The sequence below is a fragment of the Labeo rohita genome, unplaced genomic scaffold (assembly GCF_022985175.1).
Source record: "Labeo rohita strain BAU-BD-2019 unplaced genomic scaffold, IGBB_LRoh.1.0 scaffold_1136, whole genome shotgun sequence".
NCBI classification, from domain to species: domain Eukaryota; kingdom Metazoa; phylum Chordata; class Actinopteri; order Cypriniformes; family Cyprinidae; genus Labeo; species Labeo rohita.
Window position 1 is genome coordinate 7,562 of NW_026127270.1, and position 18,733 is coordinate 26,294.

An 18,733-nucleotide genomic window follows, 5' to 3' on the forward strand; every position below is an offset into this window, starting at 1 on the left:
TGCAACTATCGTGCACATTTCATTGAAAGCATTAATTTGCGTTACGCTGTCATCGCTGCGTCTAAAAAGTAGCACATGAAACACTACTTACATTTATATTTTATTCTGTGATAATCCTGGGGTGGCAGGTGGGGTGGCACAGTTTTTTCTCACAGTTTTTTCTTTGCCACCCCGTGCCACCCCGGTAGATCCGCCCCTGCCTCTAACGTAATAATCAGCCTATGTTTGAAAGAAATTTCCTTTGGCTCAAAAAACAGCGGTACTTGCTCTTGCAGCGGTACTTACTTAATATTCATGAGTCACACCTGCTCAATTTAAATATCACTGCGAGTCAACGGACAACGCAGATTAACGGTCCTCAGATACAGCAGAGGAGTTTTAACGACTACAGAAATCATCTCCTCTCTTCCTCAAAGATTGGCAACTCTCAAAGACACTGATTTGCTCGTTATATGATCGGTCTTTAAGGCAGATTTAAAAGCAGTAGTTTCGATGTTTAATTTACACTTTTGAAGTCATCTAACGTTAGTCAGTTCGTGTGACCGAGAATGGAGATCTGCGGTCTTGTCTCTGTGAAAAATGAGCCCGGTATGAATTCACTTGTTTACTACTATCTCTTTCCTAAAATAAAACTTTTATATGAGGTGAATCTACACAGGCAAGTTGTCGCGAGGGTTATCTCAGTATAACTGTAATTAAGTGTATTTTTCATAACATGGGAAAGGTTTTCATATATACCGGTCTTTTTTAACCCCTTAACATTTGAATTATGTAACGTAGTTACCTGCTTGCTTTTTATAATATTTAGAGATTATGTATTTGAGGTGTATTTGTGATGTAAGTTAGTTCTGCTGGTTTGTAATGTTGTTCTGCAACATTTGTGATGCTGTATTTGGTTTCTGTGGTTCAGTGCCTCTGAAGAGCATCTCAGTGGAGGTACGTGTTCAGGATCATGTAGCCACAGTCTCCTCCACTCTGCAGTATGTGAATGAGGAAGAGCGCCCCCTGGAGGCCTTGTTCGTCTTCCCTCTGCCTGCTGATGCTGCTGTCTGCCACTTCAGTGCTAAGATCGGAGAGCAGGAGATTGTGGCAGAAGTGCAAGAAAGACAGAAAGTGAGTCTAAATACAAACCCACAGAACATAGATTTGCAAATTCATGCTACACATCACCATTAAGATAATACATATCTTGCAGGCGAGGGATCAGTATGATGATGCTGTGAGTTCGGGTCAGCAGGCGTTTCTGTTGGAAGAGAGCGAAGAGAGTCCTGATGTGTTCAAACTGAGTGTCGGGTGTCTGTCGGCGGGTCAGAACGCTGCCGTCACCATCATCTACATCATGGAGCTCGCTGTGCAGGCCGACCACTCGCTGCGCTTCTGTCTGCCGGCTGTACTCAACCCCCGATACACACCAGCAGGTCCTACAGCAGCTGCTTCAGGTTCAGGTGCTGGTATAGTCTCAGAAATTTAATCCGGATGTGCAGCTGTTCCCTACACGCTGGCTCTCAGTGTCCATGTGAGCTCCCCGAAGCGCATCTCCAAACTAGAGTCCAACTGCACTCTGGATCCTCTAGTGTTCCTCCACTCTGATCACACTCAGGCTACGGTACTGTGTGTCTTCATGTGTTTATCTGGATGAGTGAGCAGAGCAGTTTTATGCATGTGTTGTTTGTGTGTGTAGGTGAATCTGAGTCCTGGTCACATGTTTGATAAGGACATTGAGCTGTTTGTGTACTATCAGGATACCCATCAGCCCTCTGCTATAGTGGAGGCAGGAGTGGCCACTGCCCCACCAGGTAAAGGATTATGGGATTGAGTGATCAAGGTGTCACTGACACTTTCTCTCTTTTTCAGGCTCTCTGATGAGGGACCCAGTGGTCATGATCAATTTGTACCCAGAGTTCCCAGAGAAAGTGATGAAATCATTGGCAACTCGTGGTGAGTTTATTTTTGTGATTGACAGATCAGGCAGTATGAGTGACTTGATGTATCATGGGAAAGGAGCACAGATACGCATTGAAAGTGCAAAGGTAAGATTTAAGATTCAAAACAGCATTTATTTAAATGTATTCAGATGAGATACAAAATGAAACACATCCATTTTTATCTATTTCCTGAAAGCATGCTTGGCTTTTCTTGCCCATGATAATGAATGTCACACTTCTAAACAATAAAGAGATATTTGTAAACTTTCTGTAAGTGGGGTTGATGTGCTTGTTCACATTACACTAAGTTAAAAAGACTGTAAATATATATAGTGGGATCAATGTAGTATCCATGTCTCTCTAGGACACTCTGCTGTTACTGTTGAAGAGTCTGCCCATGGGATGCTACTTCAATATCTATGGATTTGGCTCTCATTTTGAGTCCTTTTTCCCGTTAGTACCTAGATCTTTATTCTTAGATATTCAGTTTTGAAATGTGTCAGAGGAGATGAGATGTTTTTTGTGTCTCTGCAGTCAGAGTGTTGAGTACAATCAGGACACAGTAGATAGGGCTCTGAAGAGAGTGAAGGAAATGCAAGCAGACATGGGCGGCACAGAGATTTTACAGCCTCTAAAGCACATCTACAGTCAGCGCCATCTCCCCAATCACCCCAGACAGGTACAACACCTGTGCAACGTAATGGACAAAGAATCTGTCTGAAAGTGTTTTGGTTTAAAGTGACTTCTCACAGCTTGATACACAATGATCAGAATCAAAAGTACCAAACAACTAAATATCAAACAGACTAGTCAGTTATCAAACTCTTGTGACCCATTCATAAGTGCCATCACTATTATCTTTTCAGCTGTTTGTCTTCACTGATGGAGAGGTGGGAAACACTAAAGAGGTGCTGGACCTGGTGAAAAGTCATGCTCACTCTCACAGGTGAAGTTCTGCTGGGTTTAATCTGTCCATCATTCATATCTTTATCACACACAGTAACAGAGTTTATTTTGTCTTCAGGTGTTTCTCATTCGGGATTGGTGAGGGTGCAAGTGCCGCCCTCATCACAGGAATGGCCAGGGAGGGATCTGGTCACGCTCAGTTCATCACAGACACCGACCGCAGGCAGCCAAAAGTAAAGCTCTCCACTGGATTTCACAGGCACAAATGTTTCCCAGTCAAATGTCTCAATGGTTTCTCTTTCTCTTCAAACTATATCAGGTGATGCAGTCACTCAGGTTTGCGCTGCAGCCCGCTGTGGTTAATATCTCTGTGGATTGGACCCTGCCAAATGGCGTTACTGTTGACACACTGTCTCCACCCATCAATGTGCTCTTCCAGGGTGAAAGGACATTTATTTATGCCCAACTTAAAGGAAAGGTGAGGTGATTTAGCATGTGTTTCTTTTATGTGAATTAGGCACCAGTTTCCTCTTTTTTAAATGATAAAATTCTGCCCTTTTCCAACTTTACAGAGTTCAAGAGGCTCTGAGGGAACAGTGACTGTCAAATACAGTCTTAAAGATCAACCAGTAACAAACCAGCTCCACTTCTGCCTTAAACCAACTGAGAACACAGGGTAATACACCCACTTTATAAAAGCATCGGCTAAATACATGCATTTTAATGTAATATAACATTACATCCTAATAAACACTTTGTTACTGTTTCTGCAAGTTGTCCATTCACCGGCTGGCGGCTCGGACCCTGATCCGTTCTCTGGAGCAGAAGGAGAGGTCAGGTGGTGCAGATGTTGAGAGCATCAGGAAAAGGATGGTGGAGCTCAGTGTTCAGGCAGGAGTGAGCAGTGTTCATACAGCCTTCATTGCAGTTAATAAAGACCACAGAGAAACTGTGAAAGGACCCCTGGTGAAGAGAACAGTGCTGACATGTGGTTAGATGTATTTTTTTTGTGTTTCACTGCAAGGGTTTCAAATGATTTTCTCATCACTTCATAGTACAGTGCATTTGCAGTTGGGTTGACCTCTTTAAGATTGTTTACATTTTGTTTTAGGGAGGATGTGGTTTTCTGGTTTTCTGTCTGCAGCTGCACGAACTCTTTGGAAGCCAGGTGTGTCATAATATAGTATATTTACACTGTTTTATCTATTTAAATATTTTTGAAAAATATGTACTATTAAGAGTACATTTAACAGTGCATACTCAAGCACATTTTTAATTAAAAAAATGTACTTTTACTTACTGTAGTTACACTGGGTGATGTTCCTCCCGTTACTTGATTCTAATGATTCTAATATTAGAAAATGTGTGGTTCATTCCAAGCGTGCTGTCTCTTTTAAATGGGACATGAACCATGCATGAATGAGTCACTCGTTTATGACCCGTCGTAGTGATTTCCTCAACCAGATTCCTTCAACAAGGCCTCTGTAAACATGGATGAGGGGCTCACACCGAAGTCCCGCCTTCTTAAGCAGTCTGATGAAATGCAGCTCTGCTGAGCTCTTTTCGCTGCTGCTGCAGTATTTTTAGTCTGGCTAAGGTTCTCTGAGATGTGAAGGCCTACAAACTTATGTCCATATCAATCCATTCCTATTCCAAAGCTTTTTTTGTTTGTTAGTTCTGTTGGATGTGCCTGTTCTTGGCTGTTTCTCCAGATTTGAATCTGTTCTAACCTTTGCTTTCTCTGCCTGTTCTGACAACTTTGTAGCAAGAAGTGCCCCACCTGACTATTTTAACTCACTGCCAGGTAAATGAACCTCAGTTTATATTTGGGGTAGGTGGTATAATGAGGAAGCTTTTTAATAATGATGTTAATATGAGCTCAAAACTTTCGGAATCTGTTCTGACTTTTGGTTTTGCTGTCTGTTCCAACAATTTTGTAGCGAGAAGTGCCCCATCCAAAAATGCCTCAATGCTAGGTAAATAAACCTCAGTTAATAGTTTGGAGGAGTTGGGGGGGGTACATCCTTAAAGGAGCAGTCCACTTCCAGGACAAAAATTTACAGATAATGCACTCACCCCCTTGTCATCCAAGATGTTCTGAAACAATCGATTTTTTTCCTAAAAATAATGCAATTTCTATACTTTTCAATGTCAAACGCTCATCTCGTCTTGTCCTGAACTGTTTTTTTTCCGGTTCATGACAGTTAGGGTATGTCAAAAACTCCCATCTCATGTTCTCCCTCAACTTCAAAATCTTCCTATATCGCTGTTTGATCTTCTTTGCATGTTCACTTTGCAAAGACTGGGTCGGTACTTCTGCAGTGATGTAGGATGATTTCGAAATTATTTTTTAAGTTGAGGGAAAAAATACAATTGGAGTTTTTCGACATACCCTGACTGTCTTGAGCGAGAATACACAGAGTTCAGACAAAGCAAGACAAGATGAGCGTTTAAGATTAAGAAGTATTTAAAATGTATTTTTTTTTAATGAAATAACTGATCGTTTTGCTAGATAAGATCTTTCTTCCTCGGCTGGGATCGTTTACAACTGTATTTGGGATGGTTTGAAGCCGCATTTAAACACCATTTTAGAAGTTTAAACTCGGGGCACCATATCAGTCCATTATATGGAGAAAAATCCTGAAATGTTTTCCTCAAAAAACATAATTTCTTTACAACTGAAGAAAGAAAGACATGAACATCTTGGATGACAAGGGGGTGAGTACATTATCTTTTTAGTACATTACATTTTTGTTCTGGAAGTGGACTTCTCCTTTAACTTCTAGTGTAATGAGGTAGCTTTTTAATAATGATGTTAAAATGAGCATAAAACTATCAGAATCTGTTCTGACCTTTGGTTTCTCTGCCTGTAGCCATAATGTCTCACTGCCAGGTAATGTACCTCAGTTAAAATGATAGTTCACGCAAAAATTAAAATTACCCCATGATTTCATCCTTTCATTTCATTCTTCTTTCAGACGAGTACAACTGGAGTTATATTAAAAAGTGTCCAGGCTATTCCAGGCTTTTTAATGGCAGTGAATGGGTGGTGATATTCAATAGTCCAGTAGAAGTCCAATAAAGTACATCTATCCATCATAAAATAAAAAAAATGCATCGATTCACTTCATGAGGCCTTTATTGATTGATTGCCATAACAACCTAGTTATTAACCTCCCAGAGCCATGTGGAGCACTTTTTTAATGGTGGATGGATGCAGTTTATTGGGTTTCTATTGGATTATTGAATAACACCACCCATTCACTGCCAATATAAAACTAAGAAAAGCCAGGACAGTTTATAATATAACTTTGATTGTATTTGTTTGAAAGTAGAAAGCCTGATACACCTAGGATAGCTTTAGTGCAGGGGTGCTCAACCCTGGTCCTGGAGATCGACTTTCCTGCAGAGTTCAGCTCCAACCCTGACCAAACACACCTGAACCAGCTAATTAGGATCTCAAGGAGCACTTGATAATTACAGACAGGCATGTCTGATTAGGGTTGGAACTAAACTCTGCAGGAAAGTCAATCTCCAGGAACAGGGTTGGCCACCCCTGCTTTAGTGTGAGTGAATCATGGGGTAATTTACATTTTGGGTGAACTATCCCTTTAATAGTTTGGGGGAGGTGGAGGGGGGAATATATCATTACCTTTTGGTTTAATGATATAACTTTTTATAATGATGTTAATATGAGCACAAAACTATTTGAATCTGTTTTGACCTTTAGGTTCTCTGCCTGTAGCCAGCAGTCTTGTATCGAGAACTTCCTCAACTGTTTTTGCTAACCTGATAGGTAAATGAACCTCAGTTAATAGTAACTGATAGGTAAATGAACCTCAGTTAATAGTTTGGGGAAGGTGGAGGAGGATACATCCTTACTTTCTGGTGTAATGATGTAACTTTTTAATAATGATGTTAATACAAGCGTAAAACTACTGGAATGTGTTCTGACCTTTGGTTTCTCTCCCTGTAGATGACAGTTTTGAAGAGGGAAGTCACCAATGTAATGAATATTTTCTCGGACTGCCAGGTAAATAAACCTCAGTTAATAGTTTGGGGGAGGTGGAGGGGGATACATCCTTACTTTCTGGTGTAATGATGTAACTTTTTAATAATGACGTTAATACAAGCACAAAACTATTGGAATGTGTTCTGACCTCTGGTTTCTCTCCCTGTAGATGACAGTTTTGAAGAGGGAAGTTACCCATGTGAATATATTAATGTACTGCCAGGTAAATAACCCTCAGTTAATAGTTTGCGGGTCAGTGGATTCCGGTGATGCTTATATTAATTGTGTCAAATCGCTTAAAGAGGAAGGTATTTGTAAACTTGAACTTATGAAAATACTACAGATGGTAAAAATTAGTAATTTAAATATTTACTTTGCTTTTAAATGTTTAGACATGGGTATAAAATAATTATTAATTATTATTCAATTATTATTAAATCATTAATTATTTAATACTGTTGATGATATGATATGATCATATTGCACATTCTTTCTTTAAAAAGATTTTAATACCGTGGCGAAGGACGATGATAGTGATGATGATGTCGATTATGAGTCACTGGCATTGGAGGGTAAATGAACCAAACATACACACCAAAGACCCTTTTACAAATTTCTGTCCTGACTTAGACGTTGTGATGTGCAGCTTTTTTATATAGATTCACAGAGGGTTTGTTTCTCTCTTTTTTTTTTTAAATTTCAATCTGAGGTTAGTAAACAAATGTTTCTTATTTGCATTGATTATAAATGTGTTCATCCCTTTGAACATTTCCAGAGAAACATACAGTCATTTAAGGGAACTTATTGTTTGTTTGTGTTTTGGAAACGTAGTCCATTAGTTTGAGCAGAAACACATTGTTTTCGTGCATGGCTCTTTAAATGAAAATGAGATGCTGCTCCCCGCCCCTTTTTCAGAACATTGTCATGTATATCCCACCGAAACTGTTTTACTCCATATCAGTTTAAACTTCTGATATAGGGTTTTCTGAACACATATCAAAAGCATGTGCACAAAAAGTGGCTGTCACACGACATGTGAGTACTAATCTAAGTTCTCTTTTATGTCTTATTGCGCTTAAACTGTTAAACACACTCAAGTTTGTTAAAAACACACAGGAGTTACAAAAATAGTCGGTTATGTCTGTGAAGGTAAACAGCTGGTAAAGAAGTTGCATGTTCATATACAGTAAACAAAGCCACTGATTTCTTGTCTCCGCTATGGCTGGGACTCTAAAGAGTGTTCTGTGCTCGTCTGTGCAGACAATGACAGAACAGTTACCATGCTTTGCTCAAACTTTTGCCATGGCGTTAGAACTGGTACATTGGTGTCGCCTGCAAAAATGAAATGGGTGGAAACATGGAGATTGAAGGCGGTAATATAATAAGTTCCTCTTCCTACATCATGGGGATAGCGAAATCTGAGTAGCTTGTTTTTCACATGCTTTCAGAAAAAGGCTTACCAAAATTAAGCTAATGTTTTGTTTTTTTGTTTTTTTTTCAAGTTTTCTGTATTGGTAGATGCACTGGTGATCCGATTATAGCACTTACAAATTTTTGCATGCAAAGTTTGGATCAGGACAGAAAATTATTTTGAACTGTTGGTCCTACAATGTGAAATTTAAAAGCCACAATTAATAGAACCTTTAAATATGTGTGTGCATTCAGCTGCTCCTAAGTCCCAGATGGACCCGTTACTCCAGCTGGTTTCTCTCCAAAAGGCGTCAGGCTGCTGGGAGCTGGATGACACACTGGCTGATGTGTTTGGGATGACTGAGGATGAGCTGATCGATCAGAAACCAGCACAGGTGAGAGATGTGATGAAATAATAAGACAGCCATGATTGTGTCCAGTGTCCAGTAACAAATGGTTTGTCCACAGGTGGATGGGTCAGTATGGGCCACTCTCCTGGCTCTGATCTGGCTATACGGCTGTAAAATAGAGCAGCAGGTGGAGTGGCAGTTTGTGGCCATGAAGGCAGTGTCATGGATCGGCTCTCAGAAAGGTGAAATCTCCATTCCAGACCACATTCATTCAGTCAGTGTTTATCAAGAATTCTTTGACACAGATGATTTGAGTGTGTGTGTTTCAGTGGGTGATCTGTCTCAGTGTGTGCAAGTGGGGAATGTCCTGCTCGGATGTCAGGTGACCAGAGAGACTCTGGGAATCTGAAGACATCAGTGTTTCTACATCCTGATTCATTAGAAGATCAAAGAACTGTTTCATTAACAGTTTACTGTTAACGTTTCATATTACTGTCTTACTGTATTAGTTCATATTTTTAGCTTAAAGGAGAAGTCCACTTCCAGAACAACAATTTACAAATAATTTACTCACCCCCTTTTCATCCACAATGTTCATGTCTTTCTTTCTTCAGTCGTAAAGAAATTGTTTTATGAGGAAAACATTTCAGCATTTTTCCCTATATAATGGACTGATATGGTGCCCCAATTTTGAAATTCCAAAATGCAGTTTAAATGCGGCTTTCAATGATCCCAAATGCAGTTGTAAATGATTCCAGCCGAGAAAGAAGGGTCTTATTTAGCGTAACAATCAGTTATTTTAATAAAATGAATACAATTTATATATACTTTATATATACTATACTTTTTAATGTCAAACACTCGTCTTGTCTTACTCTGCCTAGACTGTTTTGTTCCGATTCATGACAGTTAGTGTATGTCGAAAAACTCCCATCTCATGTTCTCCCTCAACTTCAGAATCGTCCTATATCACCTTTTTTGTAAAGGGTGTTTGATCTTCTTTGCATGTTCACTTTGCAAACACTGTGTCGGTACTTCTGCAGCAATGTAGGATGATTTTGAAATGATTTTTGAAGTTGAGGGAGAAAATGCGGCCAGTTTTTTGACATACCCTAACTGTCTTGAGTCAGAATAGACAGAGTTCAAGGACTGCAAGACAAGACGAGCATTTGCGAATGAAAAGTATTTAAATTATATTTTTTAAATGTAAATAATCGATCGTTTCAATAGATAAGACCCTTCTTCCTCGGCTGGAATCGTTTACAACCGCATCTGGGATCGTTTAAAGCTGCATTTAAATTGCCTTTTGGAAGTTCAAAATCGGGGCATTGTACCAGTCCGTTATTTGGAGAAAAATGCAAAAAACATAATTTCTTTATGACTGAGGAAAGAAAGACATGAACATCTTGGATGACAAGGGGGTGAGGACATTATCTGTGAATCTTTGTTTTGGAAGTGGACTTCTCCTTTAAGTTGACACAAATTATTATTAAGTGAAAATAATTTCAGAAAGATTAAGCAAAACAAATCACAACATAATTGTCTACTATTTAAAAAGTAAAAAACATATTCTCACAGCTCTTGTTATACAGTTCTACAGCTTCATGTATGATGAAGTATGATGAAATTAATTGTATTAACATTTCATGTTCGAATTTTGAATACAAATTAACTGATTGTAAATAACATCTTAAATGTATCTCTTCACAAAAACTAATTTGGCTTTAGATGAATTGGGTAATAATATACAAATCAATGGTCTGATTGATGAGGCTTTTTGGAGCTTGGATCCCAAATGCAGTTGTAAATGATTCCAGCCGAGAAAGAAGGGTCTTATTTAGCGCAACGATCAGTTATTTTAATAAAATGCACAGAACTGGAGCAGAATTCAACAGATTTTTTTTTTCATTTATGTTTGTTCCATGGGAAAAAAAACAGCATCACGTGTGTTTGAAATGACATTAGTGAGAATAAATGTAATCCCCTGCTGAAATCAGGTGATGGGATTATGTTTCTCTGTTATATGAAGTTATTTTTACTGTGTAAAAAAAAAATAAAGTGAAAATAACAACAGGTTTTTGTTAAAATTTAATTTATTTAGTTGTTTATTTAACAGGGACAATGCAGAATAACATTACAGATGCTCTACATACAGGCTTCTGGCCAATGGCTAATTTGCAGCCCCAGTTCCTGGTTAGACTTTTAAAATACAATAGAAAAAAAAAAATCGCTGCTGAAAAAAAACAGCTGGTCATCCAGGCTGGGCTTAGCCGGTCAGCAGGCTGGTTTTAGAGGGGTTTTGGCCACTTCCAGGCTGATCTTAGCTGGTCAGGTTGGGAGACCAGCTAAAACCAGCTACTTCCAGCTTAAACCAGCTAAGACCAGCCAACCAGCCTAGGCTTGTATTAGGTATATATTGGGTTACAACAACTATTGTTGTTGACATAATCAGTTGTGACAAACCAATATTTTACATATTTATCCTACCATCTTTTTAAGATTTTACAATACACAGGTGCATCTCAATAAATTATGTCGTGGAAAAGTTCATTTATTTCAGTAATTCAACTCAAATTGTGAAACTCTTGTATTAAATAAAGTGTCTAAAATGTCTTGGTAAATGGGTGCAGTGACTTTGGTTTTCAAAAAACACAGTGGACCAACACCAGCAGATGACATTGCACCCCAAATCATCACAGACTGTGGAAACTTAACACTGGACTCAAGCAACTTGGGCTATGAGCTTCTCCACCCTTCCTCCAGACTCTAGCACCTTGGTTTCCAAATTAAATACAAAACTTGCTCGCATCTGAAAAGAGGACTTTGGACCACTGGGCAACAGTCCACTTCTTCTTCTCCTTAGCCCAGGTAAGACGCCTCTGACGTTGTCTATGGTTCAGGAGTGGCTTAACAAGAGGAATATGACAACTGTAGCCAAATTCCTTGACACGTCTGTGTGTGGTGGCTCTTGATGCCTTGACCCCAGCCTCAGTCCATTCCTTGTGAAGTTCACCCAAATTCTTGAATCGATTTTGCTTGACAAGCCTCTTAAGGCTGCGGTTCTCTCGGCTGGTTGTGCATCTTTTTCTTCCACACTTTTTCCTTCCACTCAACTTTCTGTTAACATGCTTGGATACAGCACTCTGTGAACAGCCAGCTTTTTTGGCAATGAATGTTTGTGGCTTACCCTCCTTGTGAAGGGTGTCAATGATTGTCTTCTGGACAACTGTCAGATCAGCAGTCTTCCCTGCTAGTCCCTAGTCTTGTAGCTTCCCCTAGTCTTGTAGCCTAATGAACCAAACTGAGAGCCCATTTTAAAGGCTCAGGAAACCTTTGCAGGTGTTTTTGAGTTGATTAGCTGATTGGCATGTCACCATATTCTAATTTGTTGAGATAGTGAATTGGTGGGATTTTGTTAAATGTGAGCCAAAATAATCACAAATAAAAAAAAAACCAAAGGCTTGAACTACTTCAGTCTGTGCGCACTGAATTTATTTAATACACAAGTTTCACAATTTGAGCTGAATTACTGAAATAAATGAACTTTTCCACAACATTCTAATTTATTGAGATGCACCTGTAAATATATTTAAACAAATTCAACTTTGTGTTATCATGATCTGTTTTCTCTGTTCCTCAATGGTCCATGAGAAGGCAGCACTTGTTGGTTCCATCACAATGAGGTACAAAGTTACTTTCTTGCTTTTACTTACCTGCGCTTTCTCTAATAGCTTCTAACTTACCTCTGACTGGAATTGAAAATGTTGAACCGCCGTGTTGGTGATGGGTTTAAGGGATGTAGATAATGATCGTGCACCTTTTCTAACTTACGTGTTCATCATATTTGGGGCTACATTATGTCCTCGCAAAATGTCAACATGTCTTTATTGTAGACTGCCAGTACATTTGACACGTTGCTAGAGGGCGTCTATTTAGTGTATAATGTGTTCAGATGTGATCAGTATCTGAAGAAGGCGTAAACAGGTGCCAAAGATATTACTATAAAGATAAACAATGAAGAATTTATGATTACCTCTAACTGTGAAAAATGAGCCAGGTATGTATTCACTAGTTTATAGCTACCTCTTGTGGAAATGCTTAAGTGTTTGTTACGAGGGCTGATCTCAGAGTACTACTGCAATGAAAGTGGATTTTAAATGAAAGGATTTTCTTCTTTTCTATATTTATTAATACATAATAATATGGCGAAAGTTTTCACATATCCAGACCTTTTTTTTTTTCTTAAAATCTGAGTTATGTATTTACCCCTGCTTATTTTTTAATGCAAAATGTAGCAAAAGAGAGTTTAAAACTTTTTTTTTTTTTTTTTTTTTTTTTTTTATCAGAGAGCTGTATGAAGTGTATTTGTAGTGTTATTCTGCTGTTTTTGTAATGTTGTTGTGTTGGTTTGTGTGACTCAGTGCCTCTGAAGAGCATCTCAGTAGAGGTTCGGGTTTAGGATCATGTAGCCACAGTCTCCTCCACTCTGCAGTATGTGAATGAGGAAGAGCGCCCCCTGGAGGCCTTATTCGTATTCCTTCTGCCTGCTGATGCTGCTGTCTGCCACTTCAGTGCCAAGATCGGAGAGCTTGAGATTGTGGCAGAGATGAAAGAAAGACGGAGTGTGAGTGCAAATATGAACCTGCAGGACATTGATTTGAATATATATTGAATATATATAAATCATACATCACATAACAAAACTGTTATACCATCATCTACATCATCGAGCTCGCTGTGCAGGCCGACCACTCGCTGCGCTTCTGTCTGCCGGCTGTACTCAACCCCCGATACACACCAGCAGGTCCTACAGCAGCTGCTTACATTTTATTAGAGGAGAGAAGCTCACATTCTAACACATTCTGTGTGTGTGTCTGTGTGTGTCAGGTTCAGGTGCTGGTATAGTCTCAGAGATTTCATCAGGAGCTGTTCCCTACACGCTGACTCTCAGTGTCCATGTGAGCTCTCCAAAGCCCATCTCCAAAATAGAGTCCAACTGCACTCTGGATCCTCTAGTGTTCCTCCACTCTGATCACACTCAGGCTACGGTACTGTGTGTCTTCATGTGTTTATCTGGATTTGTGAGCAGAGCAGTTTTTGCATGTGTTGTTTGTGTGTGTAGGTGAATCTGAGTCCTGGTCACATGTTTGATAAGGATGTTGAGCTGTTTGTGTACTATCAGGATACCCATCAGCCCTCTGCTATAGTGGAGGCAGGAGTGGCCACTGCTCCACCAGGTAGGACCTGCAGCTCACTGGGATTATGGGATTGAGTGATCAGTGTGTCATCGACTCTTTTTCAGGCTCTCTGATGAGGGACCCAGTGGTCATGATAAGTTTGTACCCAGAGTTCCCAGAGGAAGTGATGAAATCACTGGCAACTTGAGGCGAGTTTGTTTTTGTGATTGACAGATCAGGCAGTATGGGCAGGATGATGCATCATGGGAAAGGAGCACAAATGCGCATAGAAAGCACAAAGGTAAGATTTAATTTGTGCTTTTTGCTCTGTTGATGTATATTCAGATGAGACACACTTGAATTTCTGTCCATGTCTCTATAGGACACTCTGCTGTTACTGTTGAAGAGTCTGCCCATGGGATGCTACTTCAATATCTATGGATTTGGCTCTCGCTTTGAGTCCTTCTTGAGACATCCAGCCAGTTGTTATTGCAAAATAAAGATGTATATTAACCCTTACTTATTATAATCTAAATTATCTTAAGTGAAAAAGGATTCTGAATGTCTGACAGTAATCAGTGTTGAGTGCTACTGTAAGGTTAACTCTGCCTGGTTTAAATGTTTCAGAATGATTAACAGTAGAAATTTAGAAAAGTAATCAAATGTAATCAGTTACATTAATAAAGTAATTAAAAAGTTACACTACTTACATTTTAAATAGAGTAACTTGTAATCTGTAACCTATTACATTTCCAAAGTAACCTTCCCAACACTGATTTTAATTAATGACTTTATACATCTTGTTTTAACAGGAAGTGAGTCATCGTCAAATTTCAAAACTTCTTTGAACACACATGCACATTACACAGATGTAGAGCAACAGATAAAGGAAACACAGAAATTTTAGATGAAAAATATTAAGTGGTTGAACAATGTAAATTTTTAAGGCCGATGCTGAGAGCAGCGTGGCTGATATAAAAGCCTAAATATGAGTGTGGGTAAATTTTTTCTTTTTTTTAAATATCTAAAAACAGAACATTTAAAGCTTTGACCAAGTGGTTTCGCTTGAACTCTCGTAAACTGTAGACTACAGTCTGCCAAATGATTTTCTCATGACTTCACAGTACAATGCATTTGTGGTGTTGGTTGGACCTCTTTAAGATTGTTTAAATTGTGTTTTAACAAGAAAATTTTGTTTTCTGGTTTTCCGTCTGCAGCTGCACGAACTCTTTGGAAGCCAGGTGTGTCGTAACACAGTATATTTACACTGTTATATATCTATTTAAATATATTTTTGAAAAATATGTACTATTAAGAGTACATTTAACAGTGCATACTCAAGCACATTTTTAATTACAAAAATGTACTTTTAATTACTGTAGTTACACTGGCATACTGACATTCCCCCAGTTACTTGATTCTAATGATTCTAATATTAGAAAATGTGTGGTTCATTCCAAGCGTGCTGTCTCTTTTAAATAGGACATGAACCATGCATGAATGAATCACTCATTTATGACCCGTCGTAGCAATTTCCTCAACCAGATTCCTTCAACAAGGCCTCTGTAAACATGGATGAGGGGCTCACACCGAAGTCCCGCCTTCTTCAGCAGTCTGATGAAATGCAGCTCTGCTGAGCTCTTTTTGCTGCTGCTGTAGTGTTTTTAGTCAGCTAAGGTTCTCTGAGATGTGAAGGCCTAAATACCTATGTCCATATCAGTCCATTCTTATTCCAAAGCTTTTTTTGTTTGTTAGTTCTGTTGGATGTTTCTGTTCTTGGCTGTTTCTCCAGATCTGAATCTGTTCTGACGTTTGCTTTCTCTGCCTGTTCTGACAATTTTGTAGCATGAAATGCCCCACCTGACTATTTTAACTCACTGCCAGGTAAATGAACCTCGATTAATAGTTTGGGGTAGGTGGTGTAATGAAGGGAACAGTGACAGTCAAATACAGTCTTAAAGATCAACCAGTAACAAACCAGCTCCACTTCTGCCTCAAACCAACTGAGGAAACAGGGTAACACATAGAAACACATTGAACTGGAGTGACATCAGCTGGTGACATCAGCTGGTTGTAACACATAGAAACACTTTTCATAAAATTTTCTGCTAACTCAACAAATTTCTATGTTTCTGCAGGTTGTCCATTCACCGGCTGGCGGCTCGGACCCTGATCCGTTCTCTGGAGCAGAAGGAGAGGTCAGGTGGTGCAGATGTTGAGGGCATCAGGAGCAGGATGGTGGAGCTCAGTGTTCAGGCAGGAGTGAGCAGTGTTCATACAGCCTTCATTTCTGTGAATAAAGACAGCAGACAGACTGTGAAAGGACCGCTGCTGCAGAGAAGAGTCACACAAGGTGTAGTGCTCTTATTTTCAGTATAAATATATTTTTTTGTGTGTGTGTGTAACTGCAAGGATTTCTCATCACTTCAGAGTATAGTACATTTGAGGTGTTGAGGTGACCTAATTCAGATTGAAGTTTTATTTGAGGGAGGATGTGGTAACTAGTCTTTTTAGTCTATGTGGGTTTCTTTTACATAGAAGAATGTATTTGTGTTGTTTACTAAGACAAGTGTCTACAAACATTTAATTCAGTAACAGTAACTAAAAATGACTGAATGACAAAAGCAGCTCTGATATCAGATTTGATATGTGTTTATTAACAAACAAAATTTATACAGAAATAAAGGCTCTTTTCCTTGAGGTATAAACTAAAATCAGTTTGAGCCTAAAATGTACATATCCCCATCCCATTTGAAGCTTTTCTTGTTTGTTAGTTATTTTGGATTTGTTTGTTTTATTGCATGTGTCTGCTATTTCCCCAAATCCCAGTCTGTTCTGATCTTTGGATTCTCTGTTTGTAGCTTCATGACCTGCCCCAATAAGGGCTAAGGGCTCTGTTTCATTGTCAGGTAGGGAAAAAATAATTTTCATTTTTTCCAACTGCTTTGGCCTAAAACACAGGCTGTGCCCAAAGCCTAGTCAGCTGACTTGCAGCCTTGCTGCCTTATGAGGCAGTGACTTCGAAGGCAACTCTAGAAACAGTTTCGGACAGACTTCAGAGGCAGCAGAATGTGACGCCGTTGCTAGGTTACCTAACGGTTAAGTTGTAGATTTTTTAGAAAAATTGTCTTATACAGTTATATATAAATGCTTTAATAATACATAAAGACCTCAATGCCATTACCCACCGAAGGTCTGTGCGTCGGAGAAGACGACTGGCAGTTACTTTTTGCTTAAAAAAAATAAAAGCACTGAATCAAGTAATATTGCAGAACAGGTCATTGTTATTAGTGGCTGTTTAATTATTATTGGTAGTATATTGTAAATATTATTCTTATTCACTACTCATTTGAACCCTTTTAACATTTTATTAAATACTACTGCAAACAGTATTATTTATTATGCTTTTTACACTATTACAGTTCATAAAGTATATCATGGTCAAGATCTCATCTGTTTTATAAAGTAACAAGTCTAATTTCACCAGAATATCTTTATTTATATAGCCTATATGACGCACACACACAGGATTGTGGGAAATCGAAGGCAGCGAAGGATACATCTATGCTGCCTTCAAAATTCCATCAGAAGAAGGTACCTCCGGAGACAGGAAGTGAAGCAGAATTAGAATTTGGATGTGCCTTGATGCCTTCCTGCCTTGGAATGCTGCCTCTGAAGGTAGCATTTTAGAGCTTTCGGACGCAGCCATAGTGTCATCCAGTTTTAAATGTTGATTACAAACATGGAGGTTTTTCATATTTTCCACATCTATGTTATCAGTATATTTAGCCACTGTCTACAATGCTCTAAAATCCTTCACTGGAAACTGAAAGTAACTTTCATTCCTGCTAAATATTCACTGTGAACCTTGAATTCTTGAACCCGATAAAAATACCAGTCCACACTATTGAGACTAAAGGTTTGCTAAGTAGTATTTCCTACTATTGTAAGGTGCTATTTGTGTCAGGTCAAGCCTGTCCATAGCAGACTGGGAGTAGCTTTGGAGGACAACCTGCCCAGTGCATTATAGTTATTGGAAGCTCTTTCTCTGTTGTCTGTAGTCGGGTACACCAATTTTTTTTATTTATTTATTTATTTGCTTTTATCATATAGGCAGGCAAGTTTTATTGAAAGCTCATTTTCCCATGGCTGAATGACCCCTTTAATATTCTTTAATATTTAATAGATTCATAGAAATGTTTTTTAACACTTTCTTTGCAGTTTGATAATATAACGTCTTACATTTTTTGTTTGTCAGACAGAATAATTAACATTACATTCACTTTTAACAGATGCATCAAAAATGGCATTATGATGGATGATGATGATGATGATGGTTCTTATGAGCCGCTGCCACTGGAGTGTAAATGAATCAAACATACACACCAAAGACCATTTTACAAATTTCAAATGTGCAGCTACTTTTATATAGATTCAGAGAAATTTTTTGTCTTTTTTTATTTTCAGTCTAAGATTACTAAACTAATGTTTCTCATTTGGACTGATCATAAACATTTCCAGAGAAAAATACAGTTATTTAAGAGAACTTTTGCTGTAGAGACATTAATTCTCTTGTTTTCTCTTTTCCATTTGCGCCAGAGCAGTTTAATGGATTTTGAAAAGTAAGGCAATGAATTCAGTGATGCATGTTTACATGTTTTTGTGATGTGTGTGAAAATTGTTTTTGTAAAACATTAATGTCAAAAAACCTCAAGTATATGATTGTTGTCATTTGCAGATACTCTTCTAAGTTTCTAAGACTGTGGCTGTGCCATCTCATAAAGAAAAGCTTAAAGGCAAACAAAGAAGTACAACACATGCACACACACACTCTCTAAATGATTCAAACCAGTATGCTACATTGTTGTCATGAAATTGTTGTGAGTGGTGTCTAGTTATCAACAAATTGAGAATGCAATAATTGATAGGTTGTTTGTAAATTTAAATCTATTA

At 38.6% G+C, this 18,733-nt stretch overlaps 2 pseudogenes; both read left to right on the forward strand.

Moving 5' to 3' along the window:
* LOC127157636 (von Willebrand factor A domain-containing protein 5A-like) lies at window positions 1-9,144 on the forward strand (annotated as a pseudogene).
* Window positions 9,145-12,617: 3,473 nt separating this feature from the next.
* On the forward strand, window positions 12,618-18,242 carry LOC127157637 (von Willebrand factor A domain-containing protein 5A-like; annotated as a pseudogene).
* The last annotated feature ends 491 nt before the right edge of the window (window positions 18,243-18,733 follow it).